The sequence below is a fragment of the Cricetulus griseus genome (assembly GCF_003668045.3).
Source record: "Cricetulus griseus strain 17A/GY chromosome 1 unlocalized genomic scaffold, alternate assembly CriGri-PICRH-1.0 chr1_1, whole genome shotgun sequence".
In the NCBI taxonomy this organism is placed as follows: Eukaryota; Metazoa; Chordata; class Mammalia; order Rodentia; family Cricetidae; genus Cricetulus; species Cricetulus griseus.
This window is the reverse complement of record NW_023276807.1, coordinates 115,129,517-115,144,638: the sequence shown is the minus strand read 5'-3', so window position 1 is coordinate 115,144,638 and position 15,122 is coordinate 115,129,517. Positions and strand designations below refer to the sequence as shown.

The following is a 15,122-nucleotide window of genomic DNA, read 5'->3' as shown; positions in this document are numbered from 1 at the left end:
TATTTCAGTGTCTTTTAAGATTTTTCTGAGACACAGCACATCTTCAACAAATTATGTTAATATCAGTTAGAAATTATAAAAAGTGGTAGTAGGAGTAAATAAAACCAACCATTCCTACATAGAAAGAATTGGAGCTATTCCAACAGACTCTAGGTCTTTGACACAGGCTTTGAATGTTAACAATTAAAAATGGCAGATTTTAAGGGTACTAGAGCCATCTCATGACATTGTCCCTGCTGGGTCAGCTTTTAATATGTTATCTCAGGCTTGCAGTACTGTTTTGAAAACTCTGCAGCTTTTAAGAGATGGATCCTGGTTAGAAGTATTTTACTAGTGGAAGATCTTTGAGAGTTCACACCATTGCTGTCTTGGTTCACTATGTATGAGGAGTCTCCACACAGGCTCATGCCACCAATAACTCTACCATGCCTTTCCAGCCATAACAGACTGAAATGTCTCTGACACCAGGAGCCAAAAATAAGCCTTTCCACCCTTGAAGTTATGAAACTACATAGATTGGGTTACTTTTAAAAATCTGTTCTGTGTTGTGTAATGTCCAGACTCTTCTGTGTATCACTAAAGCAAAAAGTTATAAAGCTGTTTATATCGGGTTTATAGCTGCCTTTTTGAAAGCCATCTGCCTCCAGCATATCAAATGATCTCATTTAAGATGCATATATGCAAATAATTTGTGGTTTCTATTTGCACAGAATAAAACAAATCTCTGAGAAGCATTTCCCATATGTGTGTGCTGGGCAGAACATATTGTTAACAGCCATTTACAAATGCTTGCTATGTATGGATACCCTGTCTCAGGACCACCCCTCCATGCAGATATACCTTCACATGTAAATCCAAGTCTCTCAGCTTACTGAAGCCTCTCTCTGGAGTGCATTCAATTTCTCACTCAACAGGGGAATATTTCATTCTGTGCTTCCTCTTGGTTTGCAAATAAAAATATTTGAATTCAGTTTTCTATGAATAGTCAGCCTCACCAACAATTTCAGAAAATGTGGCTGCCATCATTCATTTCCTTCTGGTGAAGAAATATTTTATTTGCCCATCCAAGATACCTTAAAATGCATTATATCCAGAATATGGAATATTTAAATTTGCAATGCAAGAAGAAACAGAGCCCACAGGCAACAATAATCTACACTTGCCATTCAGGTTGCCTCTTTGATACACTAGAAAAGCATCTGCTTCATCACATGAAGTTTTATTATTCTCTCTAATCTCATCTCTTTCTGAGAAAATGCAATTTGACATATTTAACAATTCCTTCCAGCATCCAGAAAGATGTTGTAACCAAATATCCCAAATCACCATGAAATGCAGTGGAACAGAAAGTTCTTGGTACATCATCTGACTGGAGAAGAACGGGGAAACAAGGCTGGTGACTTTGCCGCTAGTGTGGCATCTTTGTATATTGTGAAGGAGTTTGGATGTAGGCATTTGAGCAATAGCCTCATCTGGTAGTACCTTAAAAGAGACAGCACTAGTTAGGAGGCTGCAACTTTCCAGATTTGAAACTGTAGAAGGAAAAATTATATGACTTGCCAACATATATGTTCCCTTAGCCCTATAATGCACTTTTGTTCAGCTCTGCGGAAAAAGTCAAAGAAGGCAAATTTCTGTCCATCTAGCCAATAACATAGCCTGTGTCATGCTTTCCTGATGCAGGCATTTCTTTTTAAAGGCCACAGATTTTAGAATGGCAGAGCTGAGTATGTATACATAAAGTAACTTCTGTAACAGCCTCAGATCAACTTTTCCCTAACCATAAAGGAAGAAAACTACTGCTTATCCCACAATGTTGTAGAAATGAACAATTTATTTATTTATTTATTTATTTATTTATTTATTTATTTATTTTAGCGTTAGATAGAACTTTATTCGAAACTCTGTTCAACCAAGTTAGCGTTTTCCACCAGCTGGGAGAGCAGAGACCTTTACAGGCTTCACAATCTTTTGTTTAGGGCCTGCTTTTGTAGGGACCTTGGCAGCAGCCATTGCTGTCTTTTTGGATGCCTGCTTAGCCATTTTTGCTTCCGTGACAGCCTCGTTCAGCTTTCCTGACTTCTGGTTTCTGATTCCTCTTGGCCATGATATTAGCAAGGATGTACCAGTGATGGCACGCTGGAATTTGCGCAGCGAGTTTTTTTTTTTTTTTTTTTTTGAATTTCTTCCGACTGTACTTTTTTGTGTTTTCTTCTGTAGAGGACAGTCCAGATTATCTACCGGGATTCCTTTTGGAAAGGAATGCAGACACGCATTTTGCATTAAGAAACTGGAAAACCTTCCCATCGGTCCTGGCGTAGCGCCGCCGGGTGTCCGGGATAGATCTTGTACCCGCTGAAACTGCACAGCTCAACCTTCATAGTGAGAGATGCCGCCTGGCCCGAGGGAAGATTGCAAAGAGTATTTATTTATTTATTTATTTATTTAACTTACCTACTATCTCTTGCCATTACATTTGAGGTTAATAACAAAAAATTTAAAGCAAGCATTAAAGTCCAATTGTTACACCAGCATGTTTTCTTTCATGAAATTTAAGTCAAATCTCTGCACATAAATTGTTTATTTGTTTCATGCTACAAACAGAGGAGTTAAAACTTTTCCACAGCCATTAAATATAGCATACCACATTCCTTGGAGACAGTTCCTTCAAGCAATTACAGACATTTTAATATGATATGCTTTTAGTCTGAACAGTGTGTCTTATGCAAAATCACATTTCAAAAAGCTGTGCAGAGCCAAATAATTCACTTAGAGAATTCAGTAATACATAAGGGGAATGAGTATTGGGGCAGGAAGAAGAATTAGGAGATAATAAATAGAGCTTTGGAAACCCGTGTTTGTTTATAAAAGAACTAACTCTGGTGAGGCAAAGAATTAATAGAGAACAAAGCAGTTGCTAAGAATATGCTACTGGGTGGAGATGTGCGATGTTATTACAAATTTAATATTTCTTATCTGAGTAGCAACAGTACCAGTGTGATCTAAAACAAAATATTGCAAACATTAAAATAAGAGGAAATATTTCAGAGGCAAAACTTAAGGAGCTGGTATGACTATAGACACAATATAAATCATTTTACACATCTCTCTGAATCATGTGTATGCTGGACTTGAGAGATCCTTATCCTTAACAGGATATCTGTTATCCCAGATGATGACAGATGGCTGCAACATTGATTCCTGAATTGTTTGAGGTACCACCATAGTTCAATAGAAAATTTGGGGATTTAGATCCCCAAACAGACATAACTGGGTTCTAATTCATAGTAAATTACTTGTTAACCTATAAGAAAGATACTGAGCCAAAGATTTTATGGGTTTTCTTCTTTATGAACTGCTTCCTGTAACACATCAGCAGAGATGACAATGCAATTTGGATCATGGAATGATCTGGAATGGGTTCTGATTACTAGTCCTTCTTGTGCTCTTTCCTCTGGTGTCTTGAGACTCGATGTTCCTCGATCACTTACTATTTCATCTATTCAATGGATATTTATATAGATTGTTAAGTTTTCCATGGACTTTTAGCTTGACTTTATAAATAGTGTTGAACAAATGCTCCTTCCATACACTGATGCAGGAGAAAGACATTGAATAAAGACAATAAATAAATAAATAAACTAATACCACAGTTCCAAGATTGTTTTTCATAAGAGTTATAAGGAAAACAAAATGTAATAAAATAACGATAGATTCTGACTTTAATGTTTGAAGGTAACATGTGTGATACGTCTGTGGTGCCATTGAAGCTGAAATATGAGTATCTTGGAGTATGCTTAAGAAAATATATGAGGGGGTCGAAAAGGCAGACAGTGCCAGGAGCAAATGGGAAGAAGATAGGGGCTTGGGAGCAGATAGAGTAGCTTTTGCTGAACTTTCTCTGGGCCCTGAAGCAGACATACTTCTTTCTAAGCCATATTGTGCTCTGAACAATAAGTTTCTAATGTAAGCCTCTTCTACAGAGCCAAGATCCTCATCTCTATGAATCTATGCTGCCAACAGAAGAATATAACATATCCAGGTATTTCCTTAATTCTTGTTTAACTCATGAAGGCAAGTTTGCTCCAAGCCTGGGTCCAGGAATTACAAACTGATCTGTTGGGAAAAATATAAAAATTGATTTAAATTCCTGGTTTTCAATTATAAATTTCTTCTCATTAGTATATCAAAAACTTATCATCTAGCTGGTAAGCATGCTAGCCCTAGGGACACAGAGAAGAGCTTTATTGCATCTTTTGCCTTTTGATTTCAGAATGTGGTGAAAATAAGAATGAGTAAATAAATAGCACGAGTGTGCTAGTTTTCATGGCAACATGATAGAATAGCAGTTAACCAAGGATACTCATGAAAACTTCCTAGGAATAACAAATATTCAGTTTTAAACAAGAAGAACCAATTCAAAAATTCTTGTTGTGTTTGCATATTATTTAAATGTCTATAGAACAAAATTATAAGAATATTTAATATTGCAGAGATTATGCTATGATGATATGGTGAGGACATCTGTATGGAATCCTAAGACATTCCATTAATTTGAGATGTCACAAAACTTTGTAAGATGGATTACAGAAAAGGATGTTTTAGAATGTTATATACAAGGCTCCACCAAAGCATTGGAATATGGTTGATGCTGAAATACAATAGGAAAATGATTCTTGGAAAAACAGGAGAAACAGGAAATCATAGGGCACATGAGATGTAGTAATAGTTAATTTAGCAATATGTCTATATTCAAATGGGGGAAATACCTTAGTTATTAATATTGATTGGGTCTCAAAGAGAAAAACTGATTATTCTTCCATGGATTGAATAAGTGAGAATGTTAAGCTATGCTACATGGAGTTCTATGATGCTTTTGTATGATTGGCTGGGAATTTCTGAATGACTGCCTCAGGCAGATGAAATTCTAAGTACGAATCTACAACATGTGGTTCTAAACCACAGCCGCAAACAGTTCCATGCTTTACAGTTCATTCACACAACTCTTGTTATCCTACTTTTCTTCAATCATGTTTTCCATTGGTAATAAGGAAACTCAATAGGGAGGTAGTCAATTGTATGGGTTAAATTATTCCTCTTCCAGATTGATATAGAATGATTAACACCAACAAGACTGTATTTAGAATTAGAAGTTATCTTGGAAATAACTTGCCTATGCTTTCCTAAATGGTAATCACATTTTTTTCCTGGAAGGATGTGTTTCCCAAGAAACCCCTGATGCTGACTATTCATTTTTTTTTACTTGGCCATTCATCCAAAGTTTGTCTTATTTCCTTGTTATTAAGAACTGAAACACTGAGAACAAATTTACTAAGCTGCCAAGTTGGAATCTCTTTAGGTTTGGGAGGGGTTGTAGAATCCACGTCCCAAGAAATTGTTTGCCAGTAGCCTCTAGGGATAGTTTTTATACTATCTTTCAAGAGAGGTAGGGAGGGGGAGAGGAGAGAGAGAAAGAGGAAGAGATGTTGGAGAAAGGGAACCAAAAGGCTTCTAATTTCAGAAATTGTATCAAATGCTAGCATTATAAATTTGTGTTTGTCTCACTTGATGGAAAAAATCTGACCTCACAGAGTTCAAACCCTTACCTTCAGTCAACACTAAAGTCAACCACTGTGTAGTTCACTCCAGGGAAGCATTAAGTTGCTGAAGTATGGTTTAGGGCTCCCCAACAGGAATGACTTAACCAACTTTCTGTTTCAACACAGTAGCCCCTTTACAAAGGCCTCAATCAACTGGTCACAAAGTTTTGGCTTCAAGAAAAGAAGTCCTAAGTGCATTTCTGTGTTTGTGTTTGCTCCTGTGTGTGCTTTATTTGCATGTGGTTTCACTTGACTAAAATCCCTCAGTATTTTCATTGTTACTGTGAACATTTCACTCTAATGTTCTTATTAGATCAGAGAAAGAGACCATTAAATAAAACCATGAGTCTAGCACTAAGCTCCAATGTTTCTGTATACAATAATATATCCTTTCCAAGAATATTCTAAGAAATGATGTACTAATGACCCTATATTCCTCCATCAAATTGATTTCCTGAGGATTTCTGGTGATGGCCTACATCAGTATAATGAATCTTAAATACCTCTAAAAATACCCATGAATAATTGTTACTGATTACTCTTTATCTATGACTCATGGGTCTATTTTCTATACAAATTTTATTTTATCTGAGTGATTCAATAGTGTGTGTGTGTGTGTGTGTGTGTGTGTGTGTTCATGTGCTCATGCACACAGGAGCATGCACACACACACACACACACACACACACACACACACACACACACACACTGCTATTCCACCCTGTGGAGACATTTCAGTTTTCACAACTGCAGGCATCTGGGGGATGGAGGCCAGAGCCAGGTGTTTGCTAAGTAAGCAACAGTGTCATTGACAGCACCCGTCTACTGGCAAGAAATAGTTACTGGAGTCTTGGGGATGCTAAAATTCAGAAATCCAAAGGAAGCCAACCCAAACAGAATGCTTCCTCCACCAAGTTTGCAGTTTAGTGAGGAAGACAGATGTTGAAATAAATCTAAGTGTCAAAGCCAACATAAAAGCTGATGTAAGACTACTTAATTTGAAGATCACAAAAATTTGTCTTACAAAATTGATTCTTAGTTTTCCCAAAATGGAGAATCCTGAGAAAGACACCATATTGTATGTCAAAGAGTACCAATAAGGAAAAGTTCTGGGAGAGCAAAAAAGCTTGTGATTGGGTGTAGTGCCACAAGAGAGCTAAGAGTGCTCTGGGAGAAGCCACCCTGCCATCATAGTATGCTGACTCTTTAGGAGAGGAATTGATATCAGAGCTGGCATTTGAAGTTTGGGTCACAATTTGTATTAGTGACTTTTTCTCATTTTGACAAAATCAACCTAAGGAAGGCACTATTTATTTTTGCTTGCATTTTAGGAACAAGCCCATGGGCAATGGTAAGCATTGAAACATGCTGGAGCAGGAGGAATCTTGGTCTATTGAATCTGCAGTCAAGTATCAGACACCAGTGAATGCTGGTGTTCACTTTTATTCAGTTCAGAAAACCAAGCCATGGAATAGTGCCACCCACAAGTAGGTTGGTGCACTGACCTTACTTAATTAAACCCACTAATCTAGAAAATCTCTCACATATATGTGTAGAGGTATGTTTCTCAGATGATTCTGGACCCCATCAAATTGACACTCAAGATTAACCATCGTTCTGTAACTAAGAAGGAAAAAACTTATGGGCTATTCCAATTCAAGCCAAGAGGTGGTCTTGCTTGTTGGAAGATTGGCAAGAAGCTCATCAGAGCAGTGGTGCGCAGTCAGAAGAGAGATAAGATCTGAAGGAACCGGTGTTTGATGCCCAGTTTGGATATGTGGATTGTTTAAAATCACATTTTATTTGACTTCAGCATATGTGTTAGATTCCTAAAAAGTCCATTTTTTGCAAGTTGAAAGAACAGAAGGGAGTCTTTTACCTAAGGCCCATGTGGACTTTATCCCAGCAAGACTCTAAATTTGATTGATGAGATGGGATCATAGTAAGTCCTTTTCCAATCCCTTCTACACTGCTTTTCTCTTCACTACCTTTTATTACTGATTGAACTTTCCCTGTGTCAAGCTCCATTTCAGTGAAAAGTCCCAATTCTCTTTAGCCTTCAGGATTTTCCACCCTCACTCAATCCAAGCTTTTCAGAGCCCAGTGGCTTTTTGATTGCTAGTGTTCTTACAACACTTTGGCAAATCACCTAGCACTTCCCACGCACAGCCGGCTCTTCACAAACAACAGGAGTGCATGAAATTCAATTCACAACACCTGCAGCTTACACATTCCAACCTCACTGAAGAGATAAGCCCTCCAATTAATGATCTCCCTCTGTAATTGCTTTCCTTCCCCTTCCCATTTTGCTTTTGATCATGTTCTGTTACAAATTCCCTCACCTGCTCACAGTGAGTTTCGTAGTTTAAAGGGAGCCTGCAGGGGCTAAAAGAGTGGACTGTGGGCTAGAGAACTGAATACACAGTGAGATCGTTGGAGTTGAATGTTTGGCCTCACATCTTCTAATGTAAGCATCCTTTAACTCTTAAAATAAGAAGTACTAGAGGTTTTCTACCATGAATTTTTGACCAAGTTAGGAGTACAAGTTACTTTCCTTTATATCTTTTATTAATTCTTAAGAAACAGTTTTGAAGAAAATTAAGTCATCAATTTCAGCCTAATGGTTCTTGCCTGTCTACAACCAATGCTAAGAATAATCAGTCTGATGGGTTATTTCACTAGAAACAATGCAACAAGGTGTTAACCGCCATGTCTTCTTCGTCTGTCTCTATATTATGGGGCTCTAAGTATGCCACACAAAAGGAATTAAGCAAATAGTCATTATATGTCTCTATAGAAAGATATCTAATTAAATCATTACACTTAGAGAAAGATTTTTTTAAAGCAAAATAAAATTAGTAGATCAAAAATGAAATATACAGAAAAAAGCACATAAATTTCAGACATTAGCTAGATGTTCTGGTTCAATAGAGCTGGTGGGGCTGTTGTTATTGGCTCACCTGTATGACTTTGATGTGAATTACAGAAGGAAATCTTTTACATCTTTGAGAAACACTTGTGTTAAAAAACAAACAGAAAACAACCAATCCCAATATCATAAAACCAGGGTTTTCAGAACTAGGGCTCAATTTCATTTCTACCAATTGCTTCCAGATAACAAAATTCATTGAGTCTTTGCCTTGAATATAGGAATAGTATGTCTACCTCTCTAGCTAAAAAAATAGATAATCACATGAATATGGCAGAGAAAATGGTAGACAAACAGAAAAATTAGGTGCTTCCATTTGAAGTATGAAAAAATACAGATGATCCCCCAGCCTAGAGAATGGTACTGCCCAAAGTGGGCTGGGTCTTCCTGTGTCAATTAGCAGTCAAGACCTTCTTCTATAGTCATGCTCTCAGGCCAACATGATCTAAATATTTTCTCATTAGGACTGACTTTCCAGGTGATTCAAGCTTGTGATAAGTTTATAGTTAAAACTAACCACCACAATGAACATATAGAGTATGGTTATAACTTGAAACTCTGTCTCTATTATTTTTGTTTAATCTTTATAATAAGTTCCTTTATATGTAAACAGTAAGTTTGCACTACAAAAGTAATGCCTTTGGAAAACAAATTGCATATTTGATTAATACTCATTTGATTCCAGATGACACAAATTCAATAGCACTAGACACTTCTGTCTGCAAATCAATGGGAAATTAAATCTTTTGAAAGTAATAAAAAGTTTTCATGAAGTGACACATATAGGTGAGCATATGCTGTTGACATCAGAAAATAAAAAGTCCTGGTCTCACTACAATGATTTGGGATTTTTCTTAGCATGAGAGTGTCATTATCCCTAGTAACAGTTTTCTCGTAAACACCATATTAAAGCAAGATGAGGTTTAAAAAAAGAAAAAAATGTCCTTATTTACAGTTTGTCTAATTGACTGCTATATAGTCGAAACATGGAGCTGTCACCTTATATAAATGACTTAAAATTTGCAAAAATGCATTCAACAGTTGCTCATTTGGAATCTTTTCGTCCAAGAAGTCATTCCTAACAAGCATATTATTGAATACTTTCAGTCATCTAGAAAATACACCACAAGAAAGAATGCCATAAAATGGGGAAGCCCTGGCCTTTGTCCTCTACTTTAGGGACTTCCTAACCCTGGCAAATAAGCAGAATGAAAGATTTATATGCTTTTTCTAGCTGAAAGCTAACCCTTTCTGAATGTGCTTAACAATGAATAGACAGGTGAAATTCTCAAATAGCAACATTAGGGAGATAAAAACCAAAAAAGTGAAGAAAAAGTAGAGAGGTCAAAAAGATTTCGGCAAAGATATGAAACATGATGAATCTATTTTCCCAGGATTTTTAAGTCTGATACTCCCTGAGCCAAGACACACGGGAGTGGGCCTAGGCCCTATCCCAAAGGATAGGATAGACTCTGATGACTCCCTATGGAAGGCCTCATCCTCCCTATGGAGCAGCAAGGATATGTGATAGGTAGGGTTTTAGTTGGGAGGGGGTGGTAGGGGAGGAGTGGAGGGAGTGGGAACTGGGATTGACATGTAAAACAATCTTGTTTCTAATTCAAATAAAAATAAATAAAAATAAATCTGAAAATTTTTCTGCTCTCTCTCCCCTTTCACAGCCCCTGTATGTGGGTTATCAGAGAGATCTACAAGCAAGCCTATCTCTTCCAGGTAATTCACCTAAGGCATTTTGGCAGGTTACCCTTGCAACACCTTCCTATTGGCCACTGTGGATATATATCATTATAGCTTTATAGTAAAACAAAATAAAACAAAACTAACTTTCTCTACTCTCTACGAGTATACATAACATATCCATAGTCATAACTGTCTCTCTCTTCGAAAAAAGAATAACACATGATACAAAAAGTGGCAAAAAAGCAAGAGGAGTGCTGTGTATTTTAATCAAAATAGGTCTGAATTCCTCTGCTTCTGAGACTGGGCCAGGAAATGATTTTATTTCATTAAGTCACTAGTTGAGAATTTTTTCTCAGTCTTCATTGAATCCAGAACCAGTCATTTTGTACCTCTAAGACAACTGTACTCATCACATTTTATTTCATTGATTTTTTTTATCTGATGTCTTTCCCTCAGCAGATGATAAAGTTGACATCTTAGATGATATTCCAGCTTATTTCATTTATCTTCACAGAGCTAAACATTATGTTTTATACAAGACCACAGCCCTCTAGAAGGCTCATATGCCATGTGTGTGAGACAAGGGATGATCATGAAACATCTAGAGAAAACTTTGTCTTAGTAGCTTAAATTTTCCATGTGAGAGTGTCTCAAGAGTTTCTGTTTATTAATATTTGTGTAGAAAATTTCTACCTAACATTATCAGAACTATATCTTTGCTTTATTTCACAATGGAGGGGCTCATCAAGCAAACTCTGGAATCAATTTGCCCAAGTTTGTAATTTCAGATAACAGTTCACTGAAGCTTCATTAGTGTAACAATTACTTAATAAAAATAAATAAATGAAAAGAAAGAAGATCAACTATGGGACTTGAAGTAGCCTGTCACTTCAGATGAGAGATGCCATCATTAACCTTTAAGGCCATATCAGCTATTATTGAAGTGTCACATATCACAGTGTCATAATTAAATTAGACAAACTATTACCTCATTATTATGCTAACAAATCTCAAGCTTATCTGAATTAATACTACATGGACTGGGGACTTCCTTTACCAGTTTACTAATAGTGCAGTTTTAAACTGTTTTTTCAACATAATTCAAGAGATCAACTTCCTAGCTGGAAAAAAAAATATCCAAAGCTACTTGTTGTAATGGTAAAGTTGCAAGTATCCCTGGGACTAAATTACTAGTCAGCATAGTTTAATGTAATGTTTTAAGAAAAGTTGATGACTATTGATTTTATTTTGGAATTTTTTTACTTAAATGTCAGATTTTCTAAAATATAATAAAATAAATGTATATTTGTCTGTAAAGAATACATGGTTTTGAAAGCATCAAATAAAGGCAATTCTAGATATTAAAAAAGCACCTCACTAAATGCTTGTTGAAAAGATTATCATCTAATCAATATGCTAAGATATGGTATATGAAATGGTCTCGATCAGTGTTTTCTTAACCTATGGGTTGTGACTCCTGTGGAGGTTGAACAAACCCTTTCACAGGAGTTATTTAAGACCATCAGAAAACACAGATATTTACATTATGAGTCAAAATAGTACCAAGATTACAGTTATGAAATAGCGATGAAAATAATTTTACATGGGGGGTCATTACAATGTGAAGAACTGTATTAAATGGGTCTCAGCATTAGGAAGGTTTAGAACCACTGTTCTAGATGGAGTTGGAAGGTGTGGCTCTTCTGGTTTAGGTAATCACTGAGAAAGAGCAAAGCTATCTTGCCTCAGTCCTGTAATACTGAGACTTTTAATTATGGTCTGAAAGGGACAGTAGGGTTCTGAAAGGGAGAGTAGTCTTGAGAAGCTTATTGTTTCATGAATGAGGAAATGGGTGAAGATGATTTAAACATGTGGTCAGAATTACAGAGCTTAAAACTCCCTTTGCAAACAGAGCCATAATACACCTGAAACCCTGAAATGGCACATGAAATAGCTCCCACCCTTACATCTCTAAAAATCTATCAAAAGCAAAACTATTCAAAGTTGAACAATATTTTAAATGCTGAAGGTAACAGAAAGAGTATGTGAATTCTTGATTAAATATCTTTAAAAATTTAATTTTATCATTTCATAAAGGTGTTCTTTATTTTTATTTACATTAATCCTAGAATGGAAATTCTTTCCTCAGTCAGGACCCAGCCAATACAAGAAATGAGAGAGATTACTTTGACAAATCTACAAAACGTTTAATATTAACACAAGAATGCTTTTCTCTTCAATATCTTTTTTCTTGATTTTAACATTTTATTAATTCTTTGTGGATTTAACATCATGCATCCAGATCCCACCCATCTCCCTATCCCCTCACTTCTGCCTTTTGCCCTTGCAACCCCCACCCATGAAACAAAATTTAAAAGTAAAACCAAAAAACTAAAAATAGCAAACAAACAAAACAAAACAAAATGAATGTAAGCTGTAGTGTGGCCCCATGAGTTACATGGTATACACAATAGCTTTTGAAATATTAGAAAATACAAATAAAAAATAGCTTTATATTTCCATAATTAAATATAACGTTGTGGAAGTTACAGAATGGAACTATTTGATGATCCATAATGCCATTGTAGGATATTTTGACACTGTATTTTGTGAGTTTTCTATAGCAAAGCAAGAATTCAATATACAAAGATGAATTGACAGGCACTGTGCTCTTAATGTACAAAAGAAAAAAAATGACTGAAACTTTGCAATAGTAAAATTGAGAGAAAAACTATGGTAAATAATATGCTAATAAATGAATCAAGATATTGCTGAAATTGACTGGATATATGTGGTGATATCTTGCACAACTAAAGCCTATCTGGGGGTCAGAGAATGGAGCTTGCCACTAGCTAACCATGGAGGTCTGCACAGACAGGCAGGAAGTGACATAACTGAGTAATAACAGTATATAAATAAGAACAAACAGGAAATCTCTCTTTTCCTCTTCTCTGCAGAGACGCTGAACAGATGTGATGTAGACCACAACGGAGTTAGAGGCCCAGACATTATCTCTGGTAAGATAAGGCCACATGGAAATACTTACATTATAAGAAATGGTTTAATAATTAAGACAACAATACTTATAACTAATATAGACTCTGTGTGTTTCTTTGGGGCAGAGAAGGGCAGCGGAATCTAGCAGGGCCATAGAAAACTTCACGTTACAAAATGGCACCCGAGATAGTTTTTCCAAACCCATCGTCCAGAAACCATGAGGAGAAAGAATATAAAGAAGACAAGGGAGAGGGTTCTCAAGTCCTAGTATATGTGGCACTGTGATGGAAAGTACAGTGATAGTCTAATGTTTCTTAAATGTGGATATAATATATAAGGAAAAGAATACTGATATTTTAAAAATACAAAGCTGAGAGAGCACCCAAAGTACCAATTAAAATGAACACACAACAGAGTTAAAAGATTGATGCCTTCTAATTTGGAGGCTTTTGCATCTGGGCCATGTGTAACATGGGGGTGGGGGAAAAGACCCACAGACTGATAATGGGGTTCAAACTTCAAACTAAAGATTAGACTAGAATAGCAAAGTAGCAGGCCCACTAGCTTTTACTAGTACCTCAGGCTGAAGGGGCTGATCTTGTTGCCTCTTCTCAGAGTAGCTGTAGAATCCTGAAACTGAATGTCTTCCTATCCTCAATGTGCTAGAGAATGAATCCCTCTTATCCTCAATGTGGCTGGAGAAGGAATATCTGATACTGAATCCTTGATCCTGTCTTATATATCTTCCTAATGCTGGGACTAAAGGCATGTGATCCCAGGTGCTGAGATCATCTTAGTGTGAGCTGCTACTCTTTAGGACTGGATCAATCATGTGTAGATTTGGGTGACCCTGGACTCACAGAGATCTGTCTACCTCTTAATCCCAAGACCTAAGATTAAAGGTGTGTACCACTACATCCAGCTTCTGACTGCTTGGATTAAAGGTGTATGCCTGGTTTATATGGCTTGTGGCTGACATTGCTTTCTGAATCCTCAGTAAAGCTTTAATAAATCATAAATAATAAATCACCACAGCCATCAGAGTGCACTTGGCAGATATAAAGCTGTGACCCCTGCAGCCCCTTCAGCTCCCAAGGTAATGAGGATTTTGTATTGACTTTGGCATATGGTAGTTTTAAGTAAAGCTGGATTCAAGACAATGATTATACATATTTAAACAAAATAGTTATTTGTCTAAGGTTTTTCATTTTTTATTTGAATGGTAGTAGTCATAGAAGCACATACATTTTCTAACCAAATTAAGTCTGAGTCCATGGGCACTTTAATGGCCTTGTCATCTATGAGTAAGATAAGTGATTATTTTTGAAAAACTGAACTCATGCTAAAAGCCTAAAGATAACTTTATCTTGTGATGGGCATGGAGATAAGGATATGAGAACATTTTCTTTCTCTCTTTCTTTTTTTCTTTCTTTCTTTCCCTTTGTTTGATGATATGCTTTTATGCTCCAAAGTTATTTCAAGATCCTGAACCAAACCACCTGCTGTTTAGATTGATTAGAATAATAATTTTTTAAAAAACTCAAATAACCATGCATAGAAAAGTATAAAGCCATTTCTGAGCTGATCCCAACAATGCGACATCGCTGTATGGTGTCATGCCCCACAGCCACTTGCCTTTGTCTCTGTTATCCTCCTGACCCAACAACACTCTCTTCATCATGTCTCCTTTATCCATCTAAACCAGAAATTCTTAATGTTTGTGTGGCCTGCACTACTAATGTAGTACATACTACTAACCCTAGACAACCAGTAAAGTTCAATTTAATCATGTGAGAATAATGAGTTTAAGTCCCTGACATATGGGTTTACAAATGACACAGCACTTACTTAAAATCTTTAAAGCATACATGTGTTTTTGTTGACATGTAGATAAACAC

General features: G+C 36.4%; 1 pseudogene; it reads right to left on the bottom strand.

Annotated features, from left to right (window-relative positions):
* Nucleotides 1-1,917: 1,917 nt before the first annotated feature.
* LOC100762066 lies at nucleotides 1,918-2,384 on the bottom strand (annotated as a pseudogene).
* Between the last annotated feature and the right edge of the window lie 12,738 nt (nucleotides 2,385-15,122).